At 42.7% G+C, this 15,314-nt stretch overlaps 1 pseudogene; it reads left to right on the forward strand.

The window, feature by feature from the left end:
• The first annotated feature begins 9,005 nt into the window (after positions 1-9,005).
• Positions 9,006-13,588, forward strand: LOC139421869 (plasminogen receptor (KT)-like; annotated as a pseudogene).
• The last annotated feature ends 1,726 nt before the right edge of the window (positions 13,589-15,314 follow it).

The raw sequence follows: 15,314 nt of genomic DNA on the forward strand, positions 1-15,314 counted from the left end.
TTAACAGCGCTCAGTTAAGGGGAGTTAACAGCGCTCAGTTAAGGGAAGTTAACAGCACTCAGTTAAGGAGAGTTAACAGCACTCAGTTAAGGAGAGTTAACAGCACTCAGTTAAGGGAAGTTAACAGCACTCAGTTAAGGAGAGTTAACAGCACTCAGTTAAGGAGAGTTAACAGCACTCAGTTAATGGAGTTAACAGCACTCAGTTAAGGGAAGTTAACAGCACTCAGTTAAGGAGAGTTAACAGCACTCAGTTAAGGAGAGTTAACAGCGCTCAGTTAATGGAGTTAACAGCACTCAGTTAAGGGAAGTTAACAGCACTCAGTTAAGGAGAGTTAACAGCGCTCAGTTAATGGAGTTAACAGCACTCAGTTAAGGAGAGTTAACAGCACTCAGTTAAGGGGAGTTAACAGCGCTCAGTTAATGGAGTTAACAGCACTCAGTTAAGGGAAGTTAACAGCACTCAGTTAAGGGGAGTTAACAGCGCTCAGTTAAGGGGAGTTAACAGCGCTCAGTTAAGGGGAGTTAACAGCACTCAGTTAAGGAGAGTTAACATTGCCCAGTTAAGGAGAGTTAACAGCACTCAGTTAAGGAGAGTTAACAGCACTCAGTCAATGGAGTTAACAGCACTCAGTTAAGGAGAGTTAACAGCGCTCAGTTAATGGAGTTAACAGCGCTCAGTTAAGGGGAGTTAACAGCGCTCAGTTAAGGGAAGTTAACAGCACTCAGTTAATGGAGTTAACATTGCCCAGTTAAGGAGAGTTAACAGCACTCAGTTAAGGGGAGTTAACAGCACTCAGTTAATGGAGTTAACAGCACTCAGTTAAGGGGAGTTAACAGCGCTCAGTTAAGGGGAGTTAACAGCACTCAGTTAAGGGGAGTTAACAGCACTCAGTTAATGGAGTTAACAGCACTCAGTTAAGGGGAGTTAACATTGCTCAGGTAAGGGGAGTTAACATTGCTCAGGTAAGGGGAGTTAACATTGCTCAGGTAAGGGAAGTTAACATTGCTCAGTTAAGGGGAGTTAACATTGCTCAGTTAAGGGGAGTTAACAATGCTCAGGTAAGGGGAGTTAACATTGCTCAGTTAAGGGGAGTTAACATTGCTCAGTTAAGGGGAGTTAACATTGCTCAGTTAAGGAGAGTTAACATTGCTCAGTTAAGGGGAGTTAACATTGCTCAGTTAAGGGGAGTTAACAGCACTCAGTTAAGGAGAGTTAACATCGCTCAGTTAAGGTGAGTTAACATTGCTCAGTTAAGGGGAGTTAACAGCACTCAGTTAAGGAGAGTTAACAGCGCTCAGTTAAGGGGAGTTAACAGCGCTCAGTTAAGGGGAGTTAACAGCGCTCAGTTAATGGAGTTAACAGCACTCAGTTAAGGAGAGTTAACAGCACTCAGTTAATGGAGTTAACAGCACTCAGTTAAGGAGAGTTAACAGTGCCCAGTTAAGGAGAGTTAACAGCACTCAGTTAATGGAGTTAACAGCACTCAGTTAATGGAGTTAACATTGCCCAGTTAAGGAGAGTTAACAGCACTCAGTTAAGGGGAGTTAACAGCACTCAGTTAATGGAGTTAACAGCACTCAGTTAAGGGGAGTTAACAGCGCTCAGTTAAGGGGAGTTAACAGCACTCAGTTAAGGGGAGTTAACAGCACTCAGTTAAGGAGAGTTAACAGCACTCAGTTAAGGAGAGTTAACATTTCCCAGTTAAGGAGAGTTAACAGCGCTCAGTTAATGGAGTTAACATTGCTCAGTTAAGGAGAGTTAACAGCACTCAGTTAAGGGGAGTTAACATTGCCCAGTTAAGGAGAGTTAACAGCACTCAGTTAAGGGGAGTTAACAGCACTCAGTTAATGGAGTTAACAGCACTCAGTTAAGGGGAGTTAACATTGCCCAGTTAAGGAGAGTTAACAGCGCTCAGTTAAGGAGAGTTAACAGCACTCAGTTAAGGAGAGTTAACAGCACTCAGTTAAGGAGAGTTAACAGCACTCAGTTAAGGGGAGTTAACAGCACTCAGTTAAGGAGAGTTAACAGTGCCCAGTTAAGGAGAGTTAACAGCGCTCAGTTAAGGAGAGTTAACAGCGCTCAGTTAAGGGGAGTTAACAGCACTCAGTTAAGGAGAGTTAACAGTGCCCAGTTAAGGGGAGTTAACAGCACTCAGTTAATGGAGTTAACATTGCCCAGTTAAAGAGAGTTAACAGCGCCCAGTTAAGGAGAGTTAACAGCGCTCAGTTAATGGAGTTAACAGCACTCAGTTAATGGAGTTAACAGCACTCAGTTAAGGGGAGTTAACATTGCTCAGGTAAGGGGAGTTAACATTGCTCAGGTAAGGGGAGTTAACAATGCTCAGGTAAGGGGAGTTAACATTGCTCAGTTAAGGGGAGTTAACATTGCTCAGTTAAGGGGAGTTAACATTGCTCAGTTAAGGAGAGTTAACATTGCTCAGTTAAGGGGAGTTAACATTGCTCAGTTAAGGGGAGTTAACAGCACTCAGTTAAGGAGAGTTAACATCGCTCAGTTAAGGTGAGTTAACATTGCTCAGTTAAGGGGAGTTAACAGCACTCAGTTAAGGAGAGTTAACAGCGCTCAGTTAAGGAGAGTTAACAGCGCTCAGTTAAGGGGAGTTAACAGCGCTCAGTTAAGGGGAGTTAACAGCGCTCAGTTAAGGGGAGTTAACAGCGCTCAGTTAATGGAGTTAACAGCACTCAGTTAAGGAGAGTTAACAGCACTCAGTTAATGGAGTTAACAGCACTCAGTTAAGGAGAGTTAACAGTGCCCAGTTAAGGGGAGTTAACAGTGCCCAGTTAAGGAGAGTTAACATTGCCCAGTTAAGGAGAGTTAACAGTGCCCAGTTAAGGAGAGTTAACAGCACTCAGTTAATGGAGTTAACAGCGCTCAGTTAATGGAGTTAACAGCACTCAGTTAATGGAGTTAACAGCACTCAGTTAAGGGGAGTTAACATTGCTCAGGTAAGGGGAGTTAACATTGCTCAGGTAAGGGGAGTTAACATTGCTCAGGTAAGGGAAGTTAACATTGCTCAGTTAAGGGGAGTTAACATTGCTCAGTTAAGGGGAGTTAACATTGCTCAGTTAATGGAGTTAACAGCACTCAGTTAAGGGAAGTTAACAGCACTCAGTTAAGGAGAGTTAACAGCGCTCAGTTAATGGAGTTAACAGCACTCAGTTAAGGAGAGTTAACAGCACTCAGTTAAGGGGAGTTAACAGCACTCAGTTAATGGAGTTAACAGCACTCAGTTAAGGGAAGTTAACAGCACTCAGTTAAGGGGAGTTAACAGCGCTCAGTTAAGGGGAGTTAACAGCGCTCAGTTAAGGGGAGTTAACAGCGCTCAGTTAAGGGAAGTTAACAGCACTCAGTTAAGGAGAGTTAACAGCACTCAGTTAAGGAGAGTTAACAGCACTCAGTTAAGGGAAGTTAACAGCACTCAGTTAAGGAGAGTTAACAGCACTCAGTTAAGGAGAGTTAACAGCACTCAGTTAATGGAGTTAACAGCACTCAGTTAAGGGAAGTTAACAGCACTCAGTTAAGGAGAGTTAACAGCACTCAGTTAAGGAGAGTTAACAGCGCTCAGTTAATGGAGTTAACAGCACTCAGTTAAGGGAAGTTAACAGCACTCAGTTAAGGAGAGTTAACAGCGCTCAGTTAATGGAGTTAACAGCACTCAGTTAAGGAGAGTTAACAGCACTCAGTTAAGGGGAGTTAACAGCGCTCAGTTAATGGAGTTAACAGCACTCAGTTAAGGGAAGTTAACAGCACTCAGTTAAGGGGAGTTAACAGCGCTCAGTTAAGGGGAGTTAACAGCGCTCAGTTAAGGGGAGTTAACAGCACTCAGTTAAGGAGAGTTAACATTGCCCAGTTAAGGAGAGTTAACAGCACTCAGTTAAGGAGAGTTAACAGCACTCAGTCAATGGAGTTAACAGCACTCAGTTAAGGAGAGTTAACAGCGCTCAGTTAATGGAGTTAACAGCGCTCAGTTAAGGGGAGTTAACAGCGCTCAGTTAAGGGAAGTTAACAGCACTCAGTTAATGGAGTTAACATTGCCCAGTTAAGGAGAGTTAACAGCACTCAGTTAAGGGGAGTTAACAGCACTCAGTTAATGGAGTTAACAGCACTCAGTTAAGGGGAGTTAACAGCGCTCAGTTAAGGGGAGTTAACAGCACTCAGTTAAGGGGAGTTAACAGCACTCAGTTAATGGAGTTAACAGCACTCAGTTAAGGGGAGTTAACATTGCTCAGGTAAGGGGAGTTAACATTGCTCAGGTAAGGGGAGTTAACATTGCTCAGGTAAGGGAAGTTAACATTGCTCAGTTAAGGGGAGTTAACATTGCTCAGTTAAGGGGAGTTAACAATGCTCAGGTAAGGGGAGTTAACATTGCTCAGTTAAGGGGAGTTAACATTGCTCAGTTAAGGGGAGTTAACATTGCTCAGTTAAGGAGAGTTAACATTGCTCAGTTAAGGGGAGTTAACATTGCTCAGTTAAGGGGAGTTAACAGCACTCAGTTAAGGAGAGTTAACAGTGCCCAGTTAAGGAGAGTTAACAGCACTCAGTTAATGGAGTTAACAGCACTCAGTTAATGGAGTTAACATTGCCCAGTTAAGGAGAGTTAACAGCACTCAGTTAAGGGGAGTTAACAGCACTCAGTTAATGGAGTTAACAGCACTCAGTTAAGGGGAGTTAACAGCGCTCAGTTAAGGGGAGTTAACAGCACTCAGTTAAGGGGAGTTAACAGCACTCAGTTAAGGAGAGTTAACAGCACTCAGTTAAGGAGAGTTAACATTTCCCAGTTAAGGAGAGTTAACAGCGCTCAGTTAATGGAGTTAACATTGCTCAGTTAAGGAGAGTTAACAGCACTCAGTTAAGGGGAGTTAACATTGCCCAGTTAAGGAGAGTTAACAGCACTCAGTTAAGGGGAGTTAACAGCACTCAGTTAATGGAGTTAACAGCACTCAGTTAAGGGGAGTTAACATTGCCCAGTTAAGGAGAGTTAACAGCGCTCAGTTAAGGAGAGTTAACAGCACTCAGTTAAGGAGAGTTAACAGCACTCAGTTAAGGAGAGTTAACAGCACTCAGTTAAGGGGAGTTAACAGCACTCAGTTAAGGAGAGTTAACAGTGCCCAGTTAAGGAGAGTTAACAGCGCTCAGTTAAGGAGAGTTAACAGCGCTCAGTTAAGGGGAGTTAACAGCACTCAGTTAAGGAGAGTTAACAGTGCCCAGTTAAGGGGAGTTAACAGCACTCAGTTAATGGAGTTAACATTGCCCAGTTAAAGAGAGTTAACAGCGCCCAGTTAAGGAGAGTTAACAGCGCTCAGTTAATGGAGTTAACAGCACTCAGTTAATGGAGTTAACAGCACTCAGTTAAGGGGAGTTAACATTGCTCAGGTAAGGGGAGTTAACATTGCTCAGGTAAGGGGAGTTAACAATGCTCAGGTAAGGGGAGTTAACATTGCTCAGTTAAGGGGAGTTAACATTGCTCAGTTAAGGGGAGTTAACATTGCTCAGTTAAGGAGAGTTAACATTGCTCAGTTAAGGGGAGTTAACATTGCTCAGTTAAGGGGAGTTAACAGCACTCAGTTAAGGAGAGTTAACATCGCTCAGTTAAGGTGAGTTAACATTGCTCAGTTAAGGGGAGTTAACAGCACTCAGTTAAGGAGAGTTAACAGCGCTCAGTTAAGGAGAGTTAACAGCGCTCAGTTAAGGGGAGTTAACAGCGCTCAGTTAAGGGGAGTTAACAGCGCTCAGTTAAGGGGAGTTAACAGCGCTCAGTTAATGGAGTTAACAGCACTCAGTTAAGGAGAGTTAACAGCACTCAGTTAATGGAGTTAACAGCACTCAGTTAAGGAGAGTTAACAGTGCCCAGTTAAGGGGAGTTAACAGTGCCCAGTTAAGGAGAGTTAACATTGCCCAGTTAAGGAGAGTTAACAGTGCCCAGTTAAGGAGAGTTAACAGCACTCAGTTAATGGAGTTAACAGCGCTCAGTTAATGGAGTTAACAGCACTCAGTTAATGGAGTTAACAGCACTCAGTTAAGGGGAGTTAACATTGCTCAGGTAAGGGGAGTTAACATTGCTCAGGTAAGGGGAGTTAACATTGCTCAGGTAAGGGAAGTTAACATTGCTCAGTTAAGGGGAGTTAACATTGCTCAGTTAAGGGGAGTTAACATTGCTCAGGTAAGGGGAGTTAACATTGCTCAGTTAAGGGGAGTTAACATTGCTCAGTTAAGGAGAGTTAACATTGCTCAGTTAAGGGGAGTTAACATTGCTCAGTTAAGGGGAGTTAACATTGCCCAGTTAAGGTGAGTTAACATTGCCCAGTTAAGGGGAGTTAACATTGCTCAGTTAAGGGGAGTTAACATTGCCCAGTTAAGGTGAGTTAACATTGCCCAGTTAAGGGGAGTTAACATTGCTCAGTTAAGGGGAGTTAACATTGCTCAGTTAAGGGGAGTTAACATTGCTCAGTTAAGGGGAGTTAACATTGCTCAGTTAAGGGGAGTTAACAGCGCCCAGTTAAGGGGAGTTAACAGCGCTCAGGGAAGACATGATGCTTATCCTAGCTCCCTGAGGACACAATGGCTTTCATAGTTGATTGGTCATGTGCCCTCATCACCCTTGAAAATGTGGATAACATAGAACCCCCATGGCCCCACCAACCCCCTCAGTATCTTGAAGACCAGTATGTATATCAGACCTGGTCTCAAATACTAATTGAAATCATTTCAAATACTTTATCTGTGCTTATTTTTATCATGGACCCAGTAGAATAATCGCAAAAGTGCAGCAAACCCCGCCCATCTGGCACTACAGGCGGGCTATAGCAAACGCTCACAAGTATTCGAAGGATTACAATTAGTAGTCCTATTTCAACCCATTCTGCAGGATATAGACTCCAGGGTTCTCCCCAAAGGAAGGTAAGAGGGCGCTACGCCACCTTGTGGACTGGCTGCGCAACTATAAAAAAATATGTTTAAATTAAATAAATAAAAAAATATATTATTATTTGTTATCATTTAAGGCCAGTTCTGCTCTAGATTGCAGGAAATGGCAGTTACATATGTTTAAAAATGCTAAATTCTTTGAGTCAAACCTCCAGCCGTATTTGAGGAGAACTCTGCAGTCACTAAAACAGAACAATAGCTCTTGATTTTGATGTTTTCCCAATGATTTCTTTAAGCTAATGTTAAGGTGTTACTGAATGGCCACATGCCTGATGCTTTCATACCAAAGAAGTTGTAGTACTCCCAAGAAAAGCCAAGTGGTCTTCTCTAATCACCACAACTAAGTGCTTCTCCTTAAGGTGAAAGTTTTTTTTATTGATTTAGAGTTATGTAACATGCTGGCTTGTGTAATCAACTGACTGATGATGACTAACAAGTCACAAAACGAGCCAATCAGTCTGGCTCCATTCCTTGTCTTTCAGAAACACCAGACACTTCCTTCAGAGTGTTTATTTTTGTTGTTTGAAGAGTTGCACAAATGATAGTTGTAGGTACACTGACATATGCGTTTTTTTAATTGAATACCATTTCCATTCAATTGTCTGGAGTCAATACATTACATTGTGCTTTGTACTCAGATGATGAGTTGGTAGAGCATGTTGCTTGCAACAGCAAGATAGTGTGTTCGATTCCTGTGACCACTGTACCTAAAATGTATGCACGTATGACTCTTTGGATAAAAGGGTCTGCTAAATGGCATACATTATTTATATATATTCATTTGATATTTTTGATGTTGTCTCCCACTCCTTCTGTTTTCGGACACTTACTGTTAGAATATTTAATGCATTGCCACAAATGACCAATGATAATTGTCACGAAAAATCATCCTCGCATGACACACTATAATTTACGTCCCTTTTATACGGCCATATTTGAATGTCAATTGAATCGTATTTTTTCCAACCTAATCAACCGCCAGCCTTATGATCTATCTACATATTTCATAAAGCAAATGGCATCTTTTGACATGACTTTTAGGGAATAAAGAGCTGTCATACAAAATGCCATGCATTCTCTCGTCTCTTCTCTCCGAATGATAATGGCGGCCATAAACGGGAAACAACGTAGGAAAAAAGCATACTTGACCCGACAAAGAGTTCACCTAGGAATAAGAGTGTGATGGCGCTAGGGGTCGAGTGATCCCGAGACCCTGGTCAGTCATCAGTGCGTGTGTCTCAGCACTGAATCAAAGGGTGTCTGACTGCCTTCAAAGGATGTGAGGGGATTGCATTTAAATGTATCTATGTAAAATGTACAGCCGTTTTTAGAGAATGCGTATAATCTGTTTTAATATTCACTGAGGTGACAGAAGGTGAAATAGCAACCTTTCTTATACACCCTGAAGGTCTGAGGCTTTGTCATATCTTGAAGGCACTTAGTCTTAGTGTCCCGTCCCACAGTCTCATAATTTAATTGTCATGATAATGATGGCGATGATAACTAGATTGAGTGACTCACAGTTCTATCCAAGCCAGGATGTGATGTCCGCAGGTTCCACTCCACTCTCCCAGTCCTGCGTCACTAGAGTTTCAATATGTCTCCTCCCTCTCTCTGACCCCTACACATCACCCTCTTCTTACATCTATTGTCAGGGAGACACGATGCCCCACAGAGGAAGTCGCACCAGAAGAGCCTGGTGTTCATACGTGTTTCTCCACCTCTCTTTGTTCCTTTCATTCATTTCACACTCACATCTCTTGAAACAACAAATACATCCTGCTATTTGTGTCGAAGAAATGCACATTAGCTATAGTCTATTCATTTATAGGGTGTGTGCCTTGAGATCAGAGTTTTGCAGCAGATAACGAGATTACAACCAAAAATCCAGATTTTTCTGGTTGCTAAAAAGACGTCAACTAAATGTCCTTTTACATCCTTTTACTTGGTGTAACGTCATAAAAGACGTCATAATACCATAATTTGAACCAGTTTTGCACGTCGGGATGTGTTCCCTGAGCTCTGACTGAGTATGTTTCTGTCCTTCCTGCCCTGCCCGGATGGAGACACAGACCCTAATGCAGAACCACATGAGAAAGAGGCAAATGGCCATGTAGATTGCCTGATCCAGGGAGTTCCTCAAATACTTCTTCAGCCTGGCCTCACTAGGCCTCACCATCGGGTGGGTTCTCCACAGAGTTAACTAGGCCTCACCCTCGGGTGTGTTCTCCACAGAGTTAATTAGGTCCCACCATCGGGTGGGTCCTCCACAGAGTTAACTAGGCCTCACCATTGGGTGGGTCCTCCACAGAGTTAACTAGGCCGCACCATTGGGTGTGTCCTCCACAGAGTTAACTAGGCCTCACCCTCGGGTGTGTTCTCCACAGAGTTAATTAGGTCCCACCATCGGGTGGGTCCTCCACAGAGTTAACTAGGCCTCACCATTGGGTGGGTCCTCCACAGAGTTAACTAGGCCGCACCATTGGGTGTGTCCTCCACAGAGTTAACTAGGCCTCACCCTCGGGTGTGTTCTCCACAGAGTTAACTAGGTCTCACCATCGGGTGGGTTCTCCACAGAGTTAACTAGGCCTCACCCTCGGGTGGGTCCTCCACAGAGTTAACTAGGCCGCACCATTGGGTGTGTCCTCCACAGAGTTAACTAGGCCTCACCCTCGGGTGTGTTCTCCACAGAGTTAACTAGGTCTCACCATCGGGTGGGTTCTCCACAGAGTTAACTAGGCCTCACCCTCGGGTGTGTCCTCCACAGAGTTAACTAGGCCTCACCCTCGGGTGTGTTCTCCACAGAGTTAACTAGGTCTCACCATCGGGTGGGTTCTAGGCCTACATCATTTTAGTTCACATTAAGCCAGGGTTCTTCAATAGTTAGACATAGATGATTGATAATGTTTTAATACAATTATAACATTGCAAAATGTATGTTTAGTTAATAAAGAGACTAATGAAGATGAGATGGACAAAAAAGATGAGGTAACACTTTGTTTGAACTGTATGTCATAAGTGTCACAATACTGTCATAAACATGACATAACATGACATAACATGACATAACATGACATAACATGACATGACATAAACATGACATAACATGACATAACATGACATAACATGACATAACATGCCATATATCATGACAGTGATATTGTTGATGACAATATGATGACACTGTTGTGCTGCTGTTATGACCTACACCTCAAATCAAATTAAATTGTATTAGTCACATGCGCTGAAGACAACAGGTACAGTGATTACTTAAAAATAAAATATGAATAAGAAATAAAAAAGTAACAAGTAATTAAAGAGCAGCAGTAAAATAACAATAGCGAGACTATATACAAGGGGGTACCGGTACTGATGCAATGTGCGGGGCCACAGGGTTAGTCGAGGTAATTGAGGTAAAATGTACATGTTGTCACACCCTGATCTGTCTTTGTGATTGTCTCCTCCCCCCTCCAGGTGTCACCTATCTTCCCCATTATCCCCTGTGCATTTATACATGTGTTCTCTGTTTGTCCATTGCCAGTTCGTCTTGTTTGTCAAGTCAACCAGCTATTTGTGTCTTAGCTACTGTTTTTCCCAGTCTCTCTTTTTCTCGCCCTCCTGGTTTTGACCTCTTGCCTGTCCTGACTCTGAGCCCACCTGCCTGACCACTGTCTACCCTGACCCTGAGCCTGAGCCTGACCCTGACCCTGAGCCTGCTGTCCGGTACCGTTGCCCCACCTCTGGTTTACTGACCCCTGTCTACCTTGACCTGTCTATTGCCTGCCCCTGTTGGATTATTAAACCATTGTTAATTCGACGTTGTCTACATCTGGGTCTTACCTCCATACCTGATACATGTAGGTAGAGTTATTAAAGTGACTATGCATAGACGATAGCAACAGAGAGTACCAGCGGTGTAAAATGGGGGGGACAATGCGAATAGTCTGGGTAGCTATTTAATTAGCTGTTCAGGACTCTTATGGCTTGGGGGTAAAAGCTGTTTAGAAGCCTCTTGGACCTAGACTTGGCACTCCGCTACTGCTTGCCGTGCTGTAGCAGAGAGAACTGTCTATGGACTAGGGTGGCTGGAGTCTTTGACAATTATTAGGGCCTTCCTCTGACACCGCCTGCTGTAAAGGTCCTGGATGGCAGGAAGCTTCAGTGTTAACAGATGGTTGGATCTTCTGAAACGTACCTAGGACCACTGCCGTTGCCATTTCTTGCCGAGCTGAGTGACTATATTTCCTACCTGTTAGGTGTGAGATGCTCACTGATCTAAAGGATTAGACGGGTAACTGATTCATGTGAAGTGCAGTGGACTTTTAAAGCCAAACTACTGTTTTATTTACAGCAGTGTGATGTGTGTTCACAGTTCATTACCTGCTATGCACATACAGGTTATGGTTCAGTAGTTTCAGATTCAAAGTGTTTAATAGTCACATGTACAGGGTCGCAGATGTAGTTTCTGCCCATCGACAACATCTTCGTCATAACAAACATATAAATACGTTGCCCATAATGTTATGAGTGAAGCTAGCTAGGGGATTTAAAAATAAATCATATAAATTGTTTTTAAGCAAATCATGATTGTTTTAAGTCTTTTGTTTTCTACTGTGTTATTGACTGTATGTTTGTTTATTCCGTGTGTAACTCTGTGTCGTTGTATGTGTCGAACTGCTTTGCTTTATCTTGACCAGGTCGCAGTTGTAAATGAGAATTTGTTCTCAACTTGCCTACCTGGTTAAATAAAGGTGAAATAAAATAAAATAAAAAATATCTGTCTTTGGATGCCAACACAAGCCTTGTCCATGTTGATAATATAGGCTAAATGTGTGCCCCACCCATGCACAAATGTATATATTGGTTTGGTTTCACGCGTTTGAATGATTGTTTTAGGTGTTAGTTGATCTCTGTGACTGTCTAGTGTACCTCTATCCCCACGTGAGCAGTGCTATTAAGAAGAGGAAGCTGGCTTTCTGTCCCCGTCATACCTCTCAGCTTCGTTCTGGCCTATCAGATGGACATGGCGTATGGAATGCGTATCAACCACATGGGGAGTACGTACTTCTCTCTTTACCACGTGTACTGACAGCTGACCTGAAACGTACTGTGTACACTCCGACATATTTTCACATTGTCCTTTCCAGCAAGGTTCCAGAAATTATGCTGGATGCGTAACCAGACCAACGTAGTACAGCTAGGCTCAGCTCAGTGTTGGGGAAATGGTATTATTCCCCTCTATTTTAGCTCACAATCACGTCTATAATGGTGATGTCACCAAAAGATTTGAACAAATGAGGATTAAAATCTCCCAATTTCAAGACTAAAACCGCCTCAAGCAGAAAGAGTTTGATTTTCATTCTGAAAACCAGAAGCCTTGCTAGGCATACCAGTCCTCAAACGTCATTGAATGGATACATTTAACAGAGTGGCTGCGTTTCTTAATTCTCTGGAAGTCGGTTCCCGATAGCTAAAAATTCTAAACTTCTGCACATTTCTGCACAGTCTCTGCTCTATTCGCTCGGCTTCCCAGAGAACAGGGTATTCTGGCGAATGGCACTTAAGTTAGATCAAAGCTGAATCAATGTCTGCAAGATCGCAATACTAACGATAGTATTCTACATAACTGAACCGAACATAATAGCACAACGTAACTATAAGACGAAAAACACTACCTAATTTCTTATGACATTTTTTGGATGATTGTGCGAACGGTCGCATGTTTCTCTCATGCGGCCAGAACACAACAGCACACAACTCTAGGTGTAACAGTATAGCCCCTACCTGGGCTTGAACCAGGGACCCTCTGCACACACCACCAACAGCCACCCTCGAAGCATCGTTACCCATCGCTCCACAAAAGCCGCCGCAAGTGGAACAACTACTCCCAGTCTCAGCGCGAGTGACGTCACTGATTGAAACGCTATTAGCGCGCACCCCGCTAACTAGCTAGCCATTTCACATCGGTTACACAGGCAAAATATGTGCTTTGATTGAAACAAAACACAGGTAGGATACAGTTTGTCAACACCATCTGCTCTAAAATTCGCTCAGTGTACATAACGCAAAACAACACTGTACTTAACTCAAGATCTAAATGCATATTCCCATGTAACTGATTGAGATCAAATGGTTGGCAACTTGAAGAATTATCATTCAGATTGACAGTGAGAAATGTGAAGGGAGGATGAGCACAAAAATGTGTGCTTAAAGTAGAGGTAAAGAAACATCATGCAGAATGTGATACAGATGTTTTGCTCTGGGGAAATGGCTTCCAGGGGCCGGTTAACCTTGGGAAATGCAGCCTCAGCCTAAATTGAACGTGAGAAAACAATATTATTGTAGTCAGTTACTACAGTATGGCAGCTGTAATTTCAACATTACTCGGGCCAGACCACCACATATTAATTTTAATATCAGTATCCTCATTGAAAGCAAAATACACATTTTCCTGATCTTTTTCTTTGCTTGCTTGTTTTTGCTCTCTGATTGATGTCACTTTCTGTCTGTGTGTGTCCCCAGATGAGGTAGAGAGCACCATGGTCTCAGAGCATGACCGATTGGACATTCCAAGTGGTGTGCCCAACTTCGTGAGCATTGAGAAGGTAAGAAGAGCTCCCTGAGCTCCCTCTTTGAGAAATGACACAAACACTGTCCTGCCATGGGTGGGTGTTGTTCAGGGTTGTTCACACCTCTGATCTCCACCCCTGGAAGTCAGTGAGTGAAGCTCCTCTGTCCCCAAGATCAATTTTCATCAAGTCTTCGCCTCAGTTATGTTGCGTTTAGAATTAGTGTCAGTCGTGCCGTTTCTGATGAGGGAGGACAATATTTTTTTCTTCATGATCATGGCCTTATTTCGATTACAGCATATTGTATGACTGTCATTTATATTCCATTCACCTAGTTCTATGTACAGTAACATTGATAGGTTTAGGCTACAATATGATACTCTAATTCTCTCTATACCCATCATAAGGTTGCTACAACCTAGCCTAACCTATGAATGAAAGTTTACAACTTATGTGCACACAGGTCGAGTGACTGACAGTAACACATGGACAGACAGTGACACATTCAATACCGCCCTGCTCACTCTTGCCTGCATCTACTTGATCTAGGCTGTAATCATTATTCCAACAGTTGCAAACGAGAGTTTCTATTGGACAAATTCAGGTATGTTTATCCCTGTTTCACTACGTTTGCTTCTGTTCAAGAAAAGTTTTTCACATACAGCCCTAATTACGAGTAAACTCAGTTCACTTTCAGTTGTTTTCCTCACATCTATGCGCTCTCCTCCTCTCACGTTTTCCCTTCGTTTGTGGACTTCAATGCACAACACATCAGCTGTATGTAGCCAGGCATATGTGAACTATCCAAGCCACACCATATCATAACTGCTACACAGCCTACATCGTTGTCACCATATTAGTTAAAGTAACGTCATAGTCAACATAGATACTAGAACTAATGTGTTAGTAAGCCCGCTACAATCATGCAGTAACGTTAAAGTGTATAGTCAGTAAGCAGTTACATCGGCAGGCCCCAATGACAATACATTTGTACAACCGAAAGCTTACCTTGACTTGGAAGAGTTCTAGTGATGTGTTGGATAGTCATAGCCAGATAGCTAACATAGCATCCCTCTGTTTGAGCAGGGTGTTTCATTAGGCTAAACTAGCCAGCTGCATTTGTTAGCTAACTAAGTGAAACTGAAACAAATTATGATCTCGCTCTCTTACTTCTCCTTCATTTTTGAAAAAATCTATTTGTTAAAAACTGTTCAACTATTGTCTTTCTCACTCTTTCAGTAAAATACTCAACACATTTTATGCACAGCAGTGCTAGCTAGCTGTAGATTGTGCTTTCAGTACTAGATTCATTCTCTGATCCTTTGGTTGGGTGGACAACATGTCAGTTCATGCTGCAAGAGCTCTGATAGGTTGGAGGACGTCCTCCGGAAGTTGTCATAATTACTGTGTAAGTCTATGGAAGGGGGTGAGCCTTCTAGGTTTTGTACTGAAGTCAATGTTCCCAGAGGAGGACGAAAGCTAGCTGTCCTCCGGCTACACCATGGTGCTACCCTACAGAGTGCTGTTGAGACTACTGTAGACTTTCATGGCAAAACAGTTTTAATAAATTATTTGGTGACGTGAATATATATTTAAACAATTTAAATTGAACCTTTATTTAACTAGGCAAGTCAGTTAAGAACAAATTCTTATTGACAATGACGGCCTACCAAGAGGCAAAAAGCCTCCTGTGGGGACGGGGGCTGGGATAAAAAATAAAAAATAGGACAAAACACAGATCACAACAAGAGAGACACCACAACACTACATAAACAGAGATCTAAGACAACAACATAGCAC

This window comes from Oncorhynchus clarkii, chromosome 12, assembly GCF_045791955.1.
Source record: "Oncorhynchus clarkii lewisi isolate Uvic-CL-2024 chromosome 12, UVic_Ocla_1.0, whole genome shotgun sequence".
Taxonomy (NCBI): Eukaryota; Metazoa; Chordata; class Actinopteri; order Salmoniformes; family Salmonidae; genus Oncorhynchus; species Oncorhynchus clarkii.